Below are 16022 nucleotides of genomic sequence, written 5' to 3'. Positions count from 1 at the left end.
TCAATGTCTGCGGCATGTTTCCCATATCTTTTTGTTGTTTCTCTACAAATAAACATTCTCTTGATGGTAGCTACAGGTATGGCAGGCATAATATCAGAAGGAAATAGCCCATCTCTCATAGAAGATATAAATAAAATTTATTTAATTCATTTATAAGCATAAAAACAAATTATTCATAAGTTAAATGATTTAAGGTATTCAGTAGTACTTGTGTTGTTTAGTTGTTAAGTCATGTGCCAGTCTTTTGTGACCCCATGGACTGTAGCCTGCCAGGCTCCTCTGTCCATGGGATTTCTCAGGCAAGAATACTGGTGTGAGCTGCCATTTCCTCCTCCAGGGGATCTTCCTGACCCACAGATTCAACCTGAGTTGCCTGAATTGCAGGTGAATTCTTTACTGCTGAGCCACCAGGAAAGCCCCACAATAGTTATTGTTAAATATCGCAGTCGTGTCCAACTCTTTGTCAGCCCATGGACTGCAGCATACCAAGCCTCTCTGTCCCTCACCATCACCTGAAGCTTGCCCAAGTTCATGTCCATTGCATCAGTGATGCAATAATACTTGTGTGTGTGTGTGTGTGTTAGTTGCTCAGTTGTGTCCGACTCTTTGCGATCCCATGGACTGTAGCCCACCAGGCTCCTCTGTCCATGGAATTCTCCAGGCAAGAATACTGGAGTGGGTTGCCATTTCCTTCTCCAGGGGATCTTCCTGACTCAGGGATTGAACCCAGGTCTCCTGTATTGCAGGCAGATTCTTTACCATCTGAGCTGTAGGGAAGTCCCTGATTATTGGTTATTGTAAGGACACCAACAATTTACTACCTTACTATAATAATAACAGTAGCTATTGTATGTTGAGCACTGCCATGTACAGATTTTATATTATCTCATTTAATCCCCTTTGAAACTCAGTGAATAAGCTATGTTCTTTCCATTATGTTACACTCACACCTGTCAATTGTGTCTTAAGGGAGACAAGGAGGAGGCTAGTGCTAGTGATAATGATTATGATGAAGGGGATATTGACATTAAACACTTAATGCCACACTTAGTATGTGCCAGGCCCCATTCTAAGCACTATATATATATATATATATATATATATATATATTGTCCATTTTATCCTCACAGCAAGCCTGTCACATAAATACTAAAATTTCCTAATGCAGTGGTTAACTCTGAACTGGCTGTGGAGACACCTGCCTTTTGTTTACTGACAGCATTTTCTAAAAGTTCTATAGATTTTTCCACATATATAAAGACTCTGAGAATTTGCTATTAGTGCAGATTTCAACTCAGAATCGCAGCAACTCTTATTCTCCACTGTGAAATATTGTCTTTGAGTTTGTAAGGGTCTGGAGAGATTAGTTCACACAGTGGAGGTTATAGTGGTTTTGAAACTAGATACATTTGAGAATTAGTCCATATTATGTCCAGTAATAACAACTGTAATATAACAAAGATCTATAAAATTTGAAGTTTGGTATGTTCACAAAAGATGACCTATAAATGGCCAAGTTCAATCAAATAAGTTCAACTAAACCAGTTATAATTTAACTAAAGGTTCAAATAAACTAAAACCATTTATTCTGGACAGTAGAGGTCTTTCCTCAAAAGATATTAGGAGATTTTCTAAAGAGGATAGTAAATGACTCTTCACCATTTGGCATTTAAGGAAAGAAGGATTTATATTAAAAGGGAATGAGTCAGAGAATGATTTAAATGACTATATAGTTCATTGTGCAATTTGTGGATTAGCTAGATTATAATTTCATCAGCTGTACACACATCAAAAGTTATTGCAGAAAAATAAAGCAATTATGAGAAATTAAATGAATGGGAAATTAAATAAAAATATTGATGTAGTAGCTTTGCAATTTAATATAAATACAATAAAATGTTGTAAAAGCTAAATAGTAACAATACAGTGTAGATGGTAAACATTCTGGACTCATTTCTGAAATTCCAGATAATTTTCTTCCAAATAACCTTTTACTGTCATTACCCAGAATTATGTCATTTTAGCATTTAAAAGAAGAGTTTAAAAGACTTTCATGTTTTAAACTCTTAACTTTTAAGTTAAAATTTAGAGATGAATAATACATATTGTTTCCATCTTCTTTGTGGCTTTATGACATAGCATTTTTAAATGACTTGTCTTATTTTTTGAGATAAGCTGTGCTTTAATTTTAATTTTTTTCTTACCTGTCCTCAAAGCAGCCTGCTACAAATACGTTATATGTCTTACAGACTTTTTGTTACTTAGTTGAAAAAAATAAATTATAAAGAAATGCTTTCATTATGTTACTTATTCTTATCAAAGCCATAGTCCAGAAACCATTGTATTGTCAATTTCATCTACTTATCATATCCCTGTATTAAGATCGTATTCATTCTTCTTTGAAAAATGTGGGGAAAATTTCAGTGTCTGTATGTCTTAGCATGAAGAGCAAGGGCATTTAGTGGTCTTTTCTTAAGGTTTTAACTTAGATAAGATGATTGACCATCCTGGTTTGCAGGGAACTGTCCTAGTGTGAGCACCGAAAATCCCAGGCCCAGGAAAATAACCTTTAGTTAACAGAAAACTGAGACAGCTGGTCACCCTATAGATGGTTGAAAGTAATTGATTTATATATGAATGAGAAAACACACCAATACAGGGTATCAGTAAAATGTGGTTTAAATAGAAGAGTTGTATCTGTATCATTTCTTTCATAAGCAAGTTAAAGGTTTGAAAATCATTAGTGAAGTTCGGAGAAAAATTCAGTTATACATAAAAGATGATTTAACACCTCCCATTCCCCATGCTAAGAGGTACAATTGTTAGAATGCAATATGTCATCAGTTCTTTTTCCAGTCCTTCTCTGCTTCCTGTGTGTCTTTGTAGGCTTCTTTGATTTCCCTTGTTGGTGTGATATTTTGGTAAAAAGCAGCTGACTCACATCCCATCCAGATCCCCAGGGTCCTCCAGATCCTTCATAAATTTGGCATTCAGCCCTCTCCTTGCCAATTGCTTCCTTTCCCCCCAATTCCCACATGTCTCCCTCCTAAGCCATCTGCTCCTCCTCCCTTCCTTCGATCAGTGCTTTCCTCTGGTCTTCCAACTTCTTTCATTGTTCAGTGTCTGTTGCTTCCTTTTCCCCTCTGTTCCCCGACAGGAAATCAACATGCTTTATGCAGTTGATGTCGTAGAGCCCCTTTTCCCTGAGAAGTTAAAATTTGTGTTCCTGCAAAGTAAATAGGTCATTCTGTTGTGTGAAGGTCAAAGGAAACTGGTGTATTGAACCAGGATTTTTTTTCCTGTCATACATAGTTATGCACATTATATATTTCATCTTTTTTTAAGAATAAATTTTTATTCATGATTTAAATATAAGTTAATCAGTATGAATCTATTATATGAATCATGGGACCAAAGAAATGAGTTAAAAAGTAAACTTATGTCCTATCCTACTTAATTTTCAAATTTAATCACTGAAATCCAGTGTATTAGTAAAAGTCAATATAGTTTTATATAAGACATGTAATAAATTCAGGTTTTAAAACTTATATGCATGACTTTATAGACATTTGATCTCTGTAAATTTCATTGTTTCCATCTGTCACATGAATTGTCTAATAATACCTGTATTAGTTTACAGTATCCTTGTGGGAAATCAGTGAAAAAATACATATGTTATTTTAAATGGTGACACACTCTTTATGGATTAGTAATCAGTATTCTGGTTTTCATTATTGTTGGTATATCTGCCTGACCTCTGGATATATTCAGCAATCAAAAACTGGGTGGAAAAAACCAGGAACTGTTTATGCCATAGCAATTTCAACTTTTCCAAATAAACAAGAAGACCTTGTATATATGTATATATGAAACAGATTTGGCATTTGTCTCATCGAATTTTCTGTTTATATTGATTTACAACTGTGAGAAAACAAATTTCTACAGAATCAGCATGAGTACTTAGTACAGGTGAATATTATGAGTAAGTAATTTTTCAGGCTACTACTGGTATTAAGAAACTAATTTGAATCTTTGTTCATCCTTATTGTGAAATGCAATAACCAATGGGGGACTCCACAAGAGAATTAAGCCCTAATGCCCTCAGGCATCCACTCAGTGTAATAAATAGATTTTTCTCTTGTGCATCAAGAACAGTACTAGTTATGGACACTTCTCAGGGGAATTGAGAAATGCTGTGATTCAGATGAAGTGTGCTGGTTGAGAACTGCTGGTTTATCATCCCAAGAAACATCTTGAGACTTGCCAGAAACTTGTAATTCTATTTAAATATTTACACATACACTCCTCATGTTTGGATGCTGAAACTAGAAAACTAAAGCTAAAATCTTAGAACTACCTGTGAAGCTCAAGTACTCTTTTGAAAACATTTTAATAAACAGAAGGCTTTCTCAGTTCCAGCACACAAATCAGTTTAGACACAATATAATTATAAATGTAATCCCAATGTCTATTTATTTGATCATTGCTCTAGATTTTCATTATTTGTGTGTTAGATGTGTATTGACTTCCTTGGTGGCTCAGACAGTAAAAAGCGTCTGCCTACAATGCGGGAGACCTGGGTTCAATCCCTGGGTCGGGAAGATCCCCCTGGAGAAGGAAATGGCAACCCACTCCAGTACTCTTGCCTGGAAAATCCCATGGACTGACGCAGGAGCCTGGTGGGCTATAGTCCATGTAGTCTCAAAGAGTCGGACACGACTGAGCAACTTCACTTCACTTGTGCATTTAACAGTTTAGATCATAAGAGCTAGCAGTACGAAATTATGAAAGTCTTTGCCTATCCTATTCCCTCTGTCTGGGATGTTTTGAGGCCTACACCTTCTTTATCTAACTCACTTGTTTCAAGTTTGAACTTAAAGTTGAGTTCTAAAGAGGAGCCTACTGCAAAACCCTACCCTGCACTTCTACACTGAATTTATCTTCCTATTATCAGTTCCCTTTCCTTTAGATAACCATTTTGCTTTTAGTCTGTTGCAAATCATTACTTACATATTACTTATCTAGTATACATAAGACACCTAAGGGCCACCTATATTTCCTCTCTTATAGTTGGAGCCCAATACATATTTCTTCAGACATTAAATGAATGAAATATAAATCAGAACAATGTCTTCTAGCATACACAGAACTGAAAAATGGCTAGTTTGAACATACTTGATTTGATTTTCATATGCACTTATATATTTATTTTCTTACTCTCTTATAAACTGGAAAGGAAGTATCATCCACGTCATTTCTTTTTCTAAAGCATCTTTTCTTCTTTGGCTTATTAGTAAGATAAGGAAGAGATATTACACAGGTTAATTATATGAGTAAATATATTTCTGTGTGGCATACAAATATGCACAGAATCTTAGAGATGGAGCTGACAAGAGATTGTAAATGGGCAAATCCCTTCATTTTTAAGCAAGAAAAGGAAGCCAGGGAGTTGATATGCCCTGAGTCATTAATGGATCTATATCATGAGTCAGCTGTAATAGCCAGACATCTCGATGCCTGTTTTGTTTTTGCCATGACACACTACATCTGATCACCCCTTCTCAAAGAAACACTTACATTTAAGATGTTTCCTAACAAAAGAAATCCACAGATAAAGTGGTTTACTGGACTCATTTCATATAATTTTGCTACTTGTTTTGTGTCCTAAATTCAATATTTCCAATCATAGTATTATTTTCAATATTTTCCCATATTATTTTCAATTATTTATCCATTGGGTACAAACATGACCTTGTGTCACTTTGATGAATAATTCTCTACACATTTTTGCTTTATCAAGTATGCTTTTAAGAACATATCTAAATTAATCTTAAGTAACTATCTTAAGTTGCCTCAGAATTTCATCCAAAACAATAAAAATAAACTACAGCAATTTAAATACTAAGCTAATTTTAACTTATGGCCATTTTGGGGAAGTCCGAAGCTCCTTTTTGAAACTGCATTAATTAGTAAACCTTGATCACATCCTTTAATTGGTGCAAATATTAAGCTAATAATAACTTCGCTATTTAGTAAGTATATAATGAGAACCAAACCAGAGTGGTGAGAGTATTTTGAAGAATCACAATAACAGCCTCATTGTAAAGTAGTTATTTTCAATAGTCCTCTCTTCATTTCCAGTTAATGTTCTCTCCTCTTTAATATTAATAACTTGGAGACGGGAGAGACCAGAGACGTTTAAGTTCAGAATGAAAAAGAGCCCTTTTGCATTATTTAGAGGACAAAATAAAACAAACAATCCCTAAAAAACCAACACTGATAAAACTGGCATATCCTGTTTTCGATCAGTTTTTTTAAGTGTACATAAAATGTGTCTCCTTCTATCTGACATATACTCTTGGGGCCTCTGTAATTTATAGTCTACATGCCCATTTTTGTCTGGGTCCCTTAGGACACCTAGTTGTAATTCCTAATAAAATCCTTGTAAGTCCATATAAAATGACTCAAGTGTCAGAGAGGGGGTGCAAGTATGTTTGGATGCAGAGATAAAGTAGCAGAGGCTAAAGAGTGCCAGATGGAATGTTTTCTAGTTTAGTAAATAATCTTTGGTGACGTCAGGAAACAATATACTATAGCACTTTTAAGTTTCTTTTAAAAAATATAATGAACTTTCACGTGAGTGAAAGTCCTAACGTGAAAAATCAGAATATTCTTGAACAGTTTTGGTACTGTACAACGTTAATTTTTTAACCCAGCTTTGTGTTCATGTTGACTGTCACTACTCTTTCAAATCTCTCAAAATGTTTCTGGCCTTCTGAATTGTTTTTCCAAAAATGTTTTCTCTGAAATAGTTTTGAATATTTTCCCAAAAGCTAGTCTCGGCCAAATATTAGTTTCAGGAGTGCCTGGCACCTTTGATATGGAATTCAGCCAAGTCCTAAAATTCACTGGACCAAAACCTGATGTGGATGTACACAGCCACTCAGCATCCAGGATCCTTCAATCAGAGAAGATATTCCAGAAAGCAGAAAACATCTCAGAAATTTGAGTGGTTAGCTAAGAAAAAGTTATAGCTCATAATTCAAAGTAATTATCAATGGAGTACACTACCATAAGTATTGTAACTGCAAAATAAACACACGTGGTGAGAGACGGAGCTCGTAATAGTAATTTCCCATTAGCGTGATACCCTGAGAGAGTTGATTTACAAATGTTGTCCCTTTGTTTCTTCTTCATAACGCATGCTCATTCAAGCAACTAGGTTTCTTCACATTCCAATCACTTTGATACATTTGATCAGGTCATTACAGTCCTCCTAATAGCCAAGGATATTTTACTACTGTCTGGGAGCACTTTGTTTAATTATAGGTTAAAGTAGTTTGCCAAATTAAAGGTACAGCCTTTTTGTGGTTTCAAGGATGGTGTTCCAACCAGTTTGTTTTATTTTCGATGTTCTATTAATCATGGATGAAATGTTTCTCTAGAAATACCATTTTAAAATTTATCTTAAAACCTTGCTTACAAATCTTGCCTATAATTTGGAAAAAATGTAAATAATATAAGAATACTTTTTGTAAATTCTCTATTTTTAAAAAGTTGACTTTTCTAAATGCTTGTAATTTCAGTGTTTGCTCATGATGGCCCAGACATAATTTTCTGTTTACCACAGGAAGAATGAATTGTAATCTTTAAAAAACAAAGTAGTAAATTGAAAAATGCATTTGAGTATACAGCATTCTCCCCTTAAAACATGGTTCAAACTGCAGAAATCACATAAATTATTTTTAGCCTTTATATTTAAAATTATTTTTAATCTGAGCAAAGGGATTGGAATTTTCTTTTCATTACCTGTAATTGGCTAAAATTGGTTTTATCTATTTCTCCATCTTGTTCATATTGTCACTTTTAAAGATGCTCTCTCAAAAAATAATCCCAAGTCTTATGCTGAGGCTGATGTCTAATTTAGTGCTGATTCTGCCTTTCTTTTGTTTAAAGGCGAGTTGCTTTAAAAGTACTAATACTCTATTAGTAACATCTGACCACTTCAAGTTTTATCTCCTTAAGCCTGAAGAATTTGATAATATGATAAATCATGCACTTGTAAAATAATCCAGTGTGCATTAAGAAAATTACTAACAGATGGCACAGGTTTTCTCTTCCTAAATCTTACAAATCTAGGTGATCACGAAGCTTTAAAGGCGGATCACACTAGAAAAAGGCTCATGTTTAAGTCACCTTTAAGAGCATCATCATGTATAAGGAAAATTTCAAAAGCAGTTGAACTCAATCTGTATAATACTAGTTGAAAATAATGGAACTCTGTCTCCTTGAGTGGATAAAGTGTCATTTGCTAAGGAATCCATTATTTCTTATTTCTTTGCCTTTTAGCATTCATGGTGTCACTCTTCTATCACCTAAATACATCGTATCACCATATTGTGTTATGCTTCATGCTTATAAAAGATCATGTCCGATTTTCTCATCTTAGGAAAACTTATACATATCCTGTTCAAATTTTAAATATGTCACAGTAATAAGTATATATTTACATGGAAAAAGGAGCCATCCCTCCATAGAGGAACTAATGTAAGATACTTACCTAACTAGATTTCTCCTACAAAGAACAAATGCATATGTGAAATGTAAACAGGTCCATCTTTTCCACTGGCAGTTAGGTGGATTAATGGCAATTAGTTTGGCTATTCAGATCACTCAGGCTTAAATATGGACTGTAATGGAAGGAGGGCCATCAATCTAATGCTCTCAGGGAGATCCACCAATAGTACCTATTTCTTTCCCAAGCCATTGAGTCTCTCAATCTATATGAGACATTGCTGATTTGTAGTTTGTGGCATAAGAAGCACAGAAAATAGGAGCTCTTGTTTTCTGTCCAAAAGTAAGTGCACTAGGTAAACTTTACTTTGGATTTATGTAGAATGAACTCCAGTCATTTGCTAAATGATCTGGAGCGAGTTTCTGATATGCTCCGAGCATTAGTTTTCTCATCCTTTAATAGAAAAATATATCTCACCTGTGAGACTGTTATAAAAATGAATGATGATGCATGCAACAATGCCATATATACAGCACATGTTGCTACCTCATGGTTCTCGTTAATCATGACAGTAATGATATTCCAGGTTGTTGTTTAAATACAGTAGTACATTTATGAAATTTACCACAGATTCACTGATGTATTTTTCATGTGTTTGAGGAGAAGACTGCCAAAAGCATTTTACACTTAGGACATAACTTTTTTCAGGTTTTTCCAGTTGTTAAGTCATTTAAAAACTCCTATTGAAACGTTAGCATCTTTAAATGTATGTATTATTACTTTGGTATGAGGTCAACAGATTTTGAGTTTTTCTCTGTACAGCAACAGAAAATAGCGTCTTTCTAACAAATTCTCAAATATCAAGCCTTTCAATGAAGAAATGATGACCAAAATCAAAGAATTCTATGTATCCTACATCTCAAATCTTGAAAGATATGATAGTGTGCTTTCTCCGTGGGAGTGGAGCAAGATTCTAGAGATACAGAAACTCCTTGCCACTGTAGAATTTCTATTTTATATAGAAGAGAAACAGTAAGCATAAGATAGAATTTTTTGTTTTTTTGTTTCTTATTGGTTTTAATCTTACTCTTTCATTTTCCCACTCACTGATATCACAAACATCAGAACCTTACCTGAAAAGTTCTGAATGCTGAAACCTCCTATTTCGGTTTGTATGGAAGAAACCTAGGATTCACGAAATTCTGAATTTCAAATCAAAGTTCAAACATAATTTATAGCCTTAGGTTTGGGAGCATCCAGAACACTGACGTCCTTAACACTATTAATACTTTGCACGTATATTCTGTTCAGAATGTTTTTGTCTTCGCTGGGGAACTTTACTGTTTATAGTTGGAGAAAGACTGGTGCAAATGTATCATTCCAAATGGTGTTTGAAATACTCTTCAGGTAGACATTTTCACTTTTGTTTTTGCAGATAGCTATAGAAATATAAGGGACAGGATACATTTATTTTGATTTATTTATCCACAAGATGACCATTAATTCTCTAGAAATAGTGAGAAGAACATGTGCATAATTATGAAGATTAATGTAAGCCATGAAAAAGAGTTCCTTTAAGCCCTAGCTCAGACCTTTCTCCCCAAGATTCTATTCTGTCCCTCACATGTGTAAATGATCCCGCTGGCTTTCTCTTAGGTAGTATGTAGATATATTTTCATTTGTTTTACCATGTGTTGTGGTGGAGAAGAGGGGTTTATCTATCATCCTTTATCTTATCATGTGTCTCTTACGAAATGAGGCACAAATTTGCCAAATAAGTGAGCTACGTTCCGGCATAGTCTTGTGATCAATAAAAGAGAGTGAAGCAACTGACCATATGGATATTGAATCTCTGACCCTGTCTGATGAGCCCTGACTCTGATTAATCAATTAAGCTTGTCACATGCAAGTCGCTTCTTGTTCTCTTGACTCTTTTAGATTAAAATACCACAGAACAGGGATGCAGGTTTATTTCAATTTATGGCTTATTTTAGGGATCTTCCTACTTGTATAGAATCTTAATAAACAGTATTAAATGTTAAATAAAAAGTATTAAATGCTTTTATTGCTTATTTATTTTTGCAGGTTACAAATTTATTTACATAAACAAGTCTGCTTACTTAATTTCTATACTTCATTTCTATAAAGTCATTCTGCATTTCTGAATCCAAAAATCCATTGCATACTCAGCCTTGGTTTGGACTTTGTCTGCCATGATTATATGTTTTCTTCATAATATAAGTGAATTTAAATTTCACAAATAACAAAATAGTGTCTCTGGAAAAGGCATTATCTTAGCAAGGCATTTGGTGGTAAGGGAAATTCTCACACTGGACCAAAACTATAGAAAAGAGCTAAGCGTAAGAACCCGTGGTGAGAAAAAAAAAGGACTTACTGTTTGAAAAGTATTTTCAGCTGGTGGACATGTAACTCAAAAGAGCCAAGTGCTTAAAATGAGATTTTCTCCCCTCAAATATGATGAGCATTTGTCATCTTTATTTCTAGAGTATAGTCATAATTCCTCCATAGATTTTTATTTCAGGCTATCCTAACAGTGACTGTATGTAAATTCAGAATTATAGCCAGATGGTTGGAAGAGGTGATAAAAAGCAATCCTGTTTTCGTAGGAAAGTGAAAATTGCCCATAAGACTTTGTTTTTACCTTTAAAACAGCAGGACATTGTTTCATGAGACCTGTGAAGGAACTAATACATTAACTTTAATGGCTGGGAACTAAATTAATTTCTCATATGCATGTAGAATACTACCATGTAATATGTAGAATTTTCAGAGGTAAAAATCAATCAACTTAACTTACTTTACCGGGATGGCTGGCAGAGGCTGTTTTCTTCTCAAACCACTCTTTTATATTGTCTCCTTTTTATAGGATTCACTTTGGGGTTCTGATCTTAATGACTTGGGAACCAGACACCTGGGGAATCAGCTAAAAGCCCTCACTGTTTCATCTGCTCTCTGTTTCACCGGCAGTCAGCAGTTGTCTGTCCCTAGTTTGGAATACAATAAATTAGAGATGGCTTTCCCGGTTGACTGGTTCAATAAAATGGTGTCCAGAAGAAAATGCCAAACCCAGGTCTACATATTGACTTTGAACCACACTTAAGCAAGCAAAATAGGTGTCTTTTAAGAAGACAGGACTTCCTTTTTTTTTTTTTTTTTTTATTATTCCTTGTTAAAATTAGGATTCATGGCAAGATCATCTGGTGATATAAACTAGATATACAGAAAGGTAATAATTTACACTTTCACACAGAAAATCATCCTCTCCCTTTAACTTAACTATGTCTCTCTGCAGGGTGGCTCCCACTTGCCTGCAATTAGCAGTACAGCCCTTGTTAGTCTATAATCAAATTATCCTAGGTGTGCTTCTGCAGCATCAAACAGCCAACTACCAATTTATAAACTGCTATGAGGAAGAAATGAGAAGTTTAGTTGGAGAAATGAAAATCACAGAGAAACGCAGCTGCCATAGTCCTAGGCAGCAATTCTCCCAGGCCTGTGTTCTCAGCTGGCAGCTCCCCAAGCTGTGGAGAGAGCCACGTGTCCCCACTGGGATAATTGCTTTTTTCTGCATGAGTCTCTTGTTGCTTCTCTCTGATGATCGAGTGTGTTTAAACTCTTGGCAGAAATCATGTTGGTTTTTAAATGGTATTGTAAAGTGGCCCAGCAAACAAATGAAATTGGATCATGTTCTCTTGTATGCATGTAGCCCAAGCAAATATGGAATGCCAATGGAGAGATCCTAATTGCCTGTTTTTCCTCTCAATTCCACGCCTAGGAGAACAGTTGAAAGACCTACAATAACTTATGTTTGTTTTTTGTTTTTTGTTTTTTTCCCCTTGTAACACTTTCCCTTTTGATGTCACCAGGTAAAATGTAGAATAGTCATTTGTTTTCAATTTGTCATTTTCATAATTTCTTTGCAGTGTGTATGTATTTACCTAGGCATCCTTTTGTCGTACAAGATGTTTTGTGTGTGAAAATCTCGTGAACTTCAGTCCTACCATTAAGTAGGCTATAAAGACCAAGGATGATTGGCATAAGAATGGACAAGTAAATGGATAAGTAAGGTTCAGATGAAAAATTTTCAGTGTGATGGAAATCTTACTGTTTTTTTTTATAGTCTATACTGAGAAAATATTGTAAATAATAGCATATAATTTATTTTTCTTAGTTTAATCCACCTGTATTGTACAGTCTCTCATTTTGTATGAGGAGCCCATATTGAACTGGTCATGAGTACATGGCAGCTATGTATAACAGCCTTTGGATAACCAGCATGAAATCAGGTTACATCTCATCAAGAAGCTTGAGTGGGAAGTATTTAAGACAATGCATTTCTTCTTCCTTCTTCTCCTCCTTCTTTTCCTCTGTCTCTCTCTTCTCTCTCCTTTTATTAAAGGTCCCTGTGAACCAGAATGAAGCAGAAATAGAAAGAGTTGAATTTTTTTTGGAAAATATATTAAGAGGCAATAGCCTTTATGAAAAGTAGAGCAGAAATAAACTTTGTTAGCCAGGAAGAAGAACTGTGATTTGCCTAACCATGGTTTATTATTTTGTTTATTCATCTAAAAGAAAACTTATGTTGGAGATTTTATATGAAATCGTGTTGTTATGGATACATCAAAATCACTTTTAAAAACATTAGTGTGACAAGGTTAGTACAGATTAGAATAAAGATAAAGTTCTTGACATTTCTGTCTATACTTAAGTATTGATGATTCGAGTGGTAGATATAAATTATTTTATATCAATTTTTTTGATAACTAAAGTTTTTCTAAAATTTAAATTTTGATCTACTTGCTAACTCCATTAAAATTTATGTTCCAAAAAGTAAAACAGCAAAACTATGAATATGTATATTAAAAAATATAAATTACCTATATTTGATATTAAACCATGATTAGTAAAAACATAAAATTATTTAATTCTCAGCATGGCTTTTTATTAACTGTTCTTATTGAACTGCTTACCTGAGAGTGTGAATAAGAAATATTGCCAAATAAGAAAGACTGTGTTCTTTGATAGTATATAAGATCCAAATTATGTGAATTATCTTTTATTTGGTTATAACTTTTTAGATTGCTGTGGGACATGTATTTTATCAAACTCATTGCCTATCATATGTACAGTATAATGGCACTACCACCAGTGTTTTTCCTTTATTTAGAATGCAACCTTTGTTTTTGAAAGTTGATATGGTATATGTTAGAAGGCATGGATGCTTCAATTGGAATTGTTCACATTAATGGTTGATACACTTGCAACCAGACTGGAAAGTGATGGGTATTTTTTCACTTCCTATCACTCTCTGCTCCCTGATCAAACAAGATATCTTTGGTGGGGGGTGGTTTTTGTTGTTACTGTTATTGAATTAATGCTAAAGGTTAAAGAAATAAAAACTGTTACTCTGACTCTTCTTAACATGTCTCTGTTGAAAGGAGTCCTTAAGGACTATCCAAAACTGCCCTGAGGTTTAGTTCACCACGGTGAATGTCTGCAGGCTATGACTGGCATCTGGGGTACTGGTGTCTTGTGGTCATTAAGTCTTAAACCCATGCGAAGTACTCTTCCTTTAGTTGACAACAGCTTGGTATCTGTTGCTCAGGTCAAAGATCCAGGCAGAACTGACAGCATTGCTATCAAGAGATATTCTGCCCAAAGACACTTAGTAGTGAATTGTTTAAGGATGATACCTTGTGCTATACTTCACAGCCTCTCTGCTCATTTACTTTGCAAAGCAGTGTGAAAACATGATAAAGAATAATTTTTCAGAAAAAATAATTTCTAAACCTGGGTGCTTTAAAACTGCCACTCATATTAACCCTGCTGTTGTCTTTACTACTGTAAATGAATATTTCTGAGCCTTTAATCTTTCAGAAAATTGTAAAAATTAAGTACTGCCCAATTTCCCATAGGTATAATGACACCTATTTATGTCTTTTGTGTATTATTTAAACATATTTCTCTTCTAGCATTCTAAATCAGTGTTCTTTTAATCCATTGTTAGGATCTATTTTAAAAATAGTATTTATAGTGAGAAACACAGATTTTGAATGCAACATCTACTTAAGGAAATGAGATAAATTATATGACAGTTTGGTGGTTAGCAATTTGAAATCGTCTTTGAAGCCCTTAATATAATTAGTGGTTTCGTTTTTGGTCTGCTGAATTCAAGTCACATTAGGTTAATGTAATTAAAAGCAGAAAAGATTTTGTGTAGCTGAACTAGTTAATTAGCCCCAGTTGGTTTAGTATGTTAACCTAGAGGTGTATGGATAACATTGTGGGGGTGATGCCTGAAAAAAAATTCCTGTGTAACAGATACTGCAAATCATCTGACTTGCTTTAGGGTAGAAAATGAAGACATACCAAGAAGTTCATTTTAAGTTCATCTTTATTTCTGATTTTAAGCACTGATTGCAGGGTAAGCTGTATATGCTGTAGAATAACCAGACAAAAACCTTAATTTACTTTCTAAAAGAAAGCTTGCTTCTCTGTGTGCAGAGATAATGTTCATTCTTGTATTCTGGAAATAAGAATTCTGATTGTAGTTTTTTTTTTGTGCTCACCAGAAAAAAAAATATGAAATGGTTCTCTCCACTTTTGTTTGACAAGCTACATCTTATTCCTGAGTTTTCTATATAATCTTGTTAGTAAATAGCACAATAAAGGAGATGAAAGCATTCTATAAGGGATTTTCAATGACTTCAGAGAAGTCTTTAAGTACTAGGAGAGAAGGCTTTTACCCCTAAGGAAAAAATCATTTATAGCTTCTTAAAGGCAAAATGCTAGTATATAAGAATCTCACATATCAAATACGTTGAGGTATTCCTTACCTTAATGTCACTATTTTTTTTTTTTTAACCTGAGACTGGTTCTGAAGAAAAATATAAAGTGTAAAGTTATTTGAAACTTAAAAAAATTTTTCGCCATCTCCTCCTTTCTCCTCCTCTGGTTCCTTCCCCAAAAGGAGCAACACCACTGGGAAGCTTTTGTTTTCATCTAGTATGTAGATAGCTGAGGCCCCCCCTTTAAGCACTGTCTAGAGCTTATGGAAATGTGGGCTTCTAATGTGGTTACTACTGAGGGCTGGTTAGGTAGATGGTAATGAGGAAGAGGGACCTCTGCTTGGATTTTTGACACAGGCTAGATGCCAGCATATTGTCTGAAAGCTTAACACATTCTGCATCTCCACTACCCGGATTATGTTAATTGAAGTAGGCCTGCTGCAGTGTAGTGTTTAACATTGTGTCTGTTCATTATACAAACTCGTTTTTAATAGGTTTACAGTTCGGCTGTCAGATCCAGCTGCAGGAAGAAATCTGCCAAGAAATATTTCTTAGCTTGTTTTAAATAGTGCTATTTTCACAGTTATAGTATTTTGTATGTGTTAGAAGACATATTTTTCCTTTCTTTGAAGAAAAGAGGAAATGTCAATTTTTGGTTTTACAAAGGGCCACTAAGATTTAGAATATACAAAGTCACC

General features: G+C 34.5%; 1 protein-coding gene across 9 annotated transcripts in view; it reads left to right on the top strand.

Moving 5' to 3' along the window:
- The window catches only part of ROBO1 (roundabout guidance receptor 1), a 1291095-nt gene that overhangs the window by 1148186 nt on the left and 126887 nt on the right, over positions 1 to 16022 (top strand). Inside the window, exon 1 of one of the 9 annotated variants that reach the window (XM_045165082.1) lies at positions 11186 to 11762. The exons of 6 other annotated variants lie outside the window; for them this stretch is intronic. The gene's annotated coding sequence lies outside the window, so the exon portion shown is untranslated. Of the gene's footprint in view, positions 1 to 11185; positions 11763 to 11888; positions 12403 to 12951; positions 13191 to 16022 lie in introns of those variants that run through there. 2 more of the 9 variants (XM_045165079.1, XM_045165080.1) reach the window with 2 other exon arrangements.

The sequence above is a fragment of the Bubalus bubalis genome, chromosome 1 (genome assembly GCF_019923935.1).
Source record: "Bubalus bubalis isolate 160015118507 breed Murrah chromosome 1, NDDB_SH_1, whole genome shotgun sequence".
Lineage (NCBI taxonomy): Eukaryota > Metazoa > Chordata > Mammalia > Artiodactyla > Bovidae > Bubalus > Bubalus bubalis.
The sequence above is the reverse complement of the archived record's forward strand: the minus strand, read 5'-3'. Positions and strand labels throughout refer to the sequence as shown.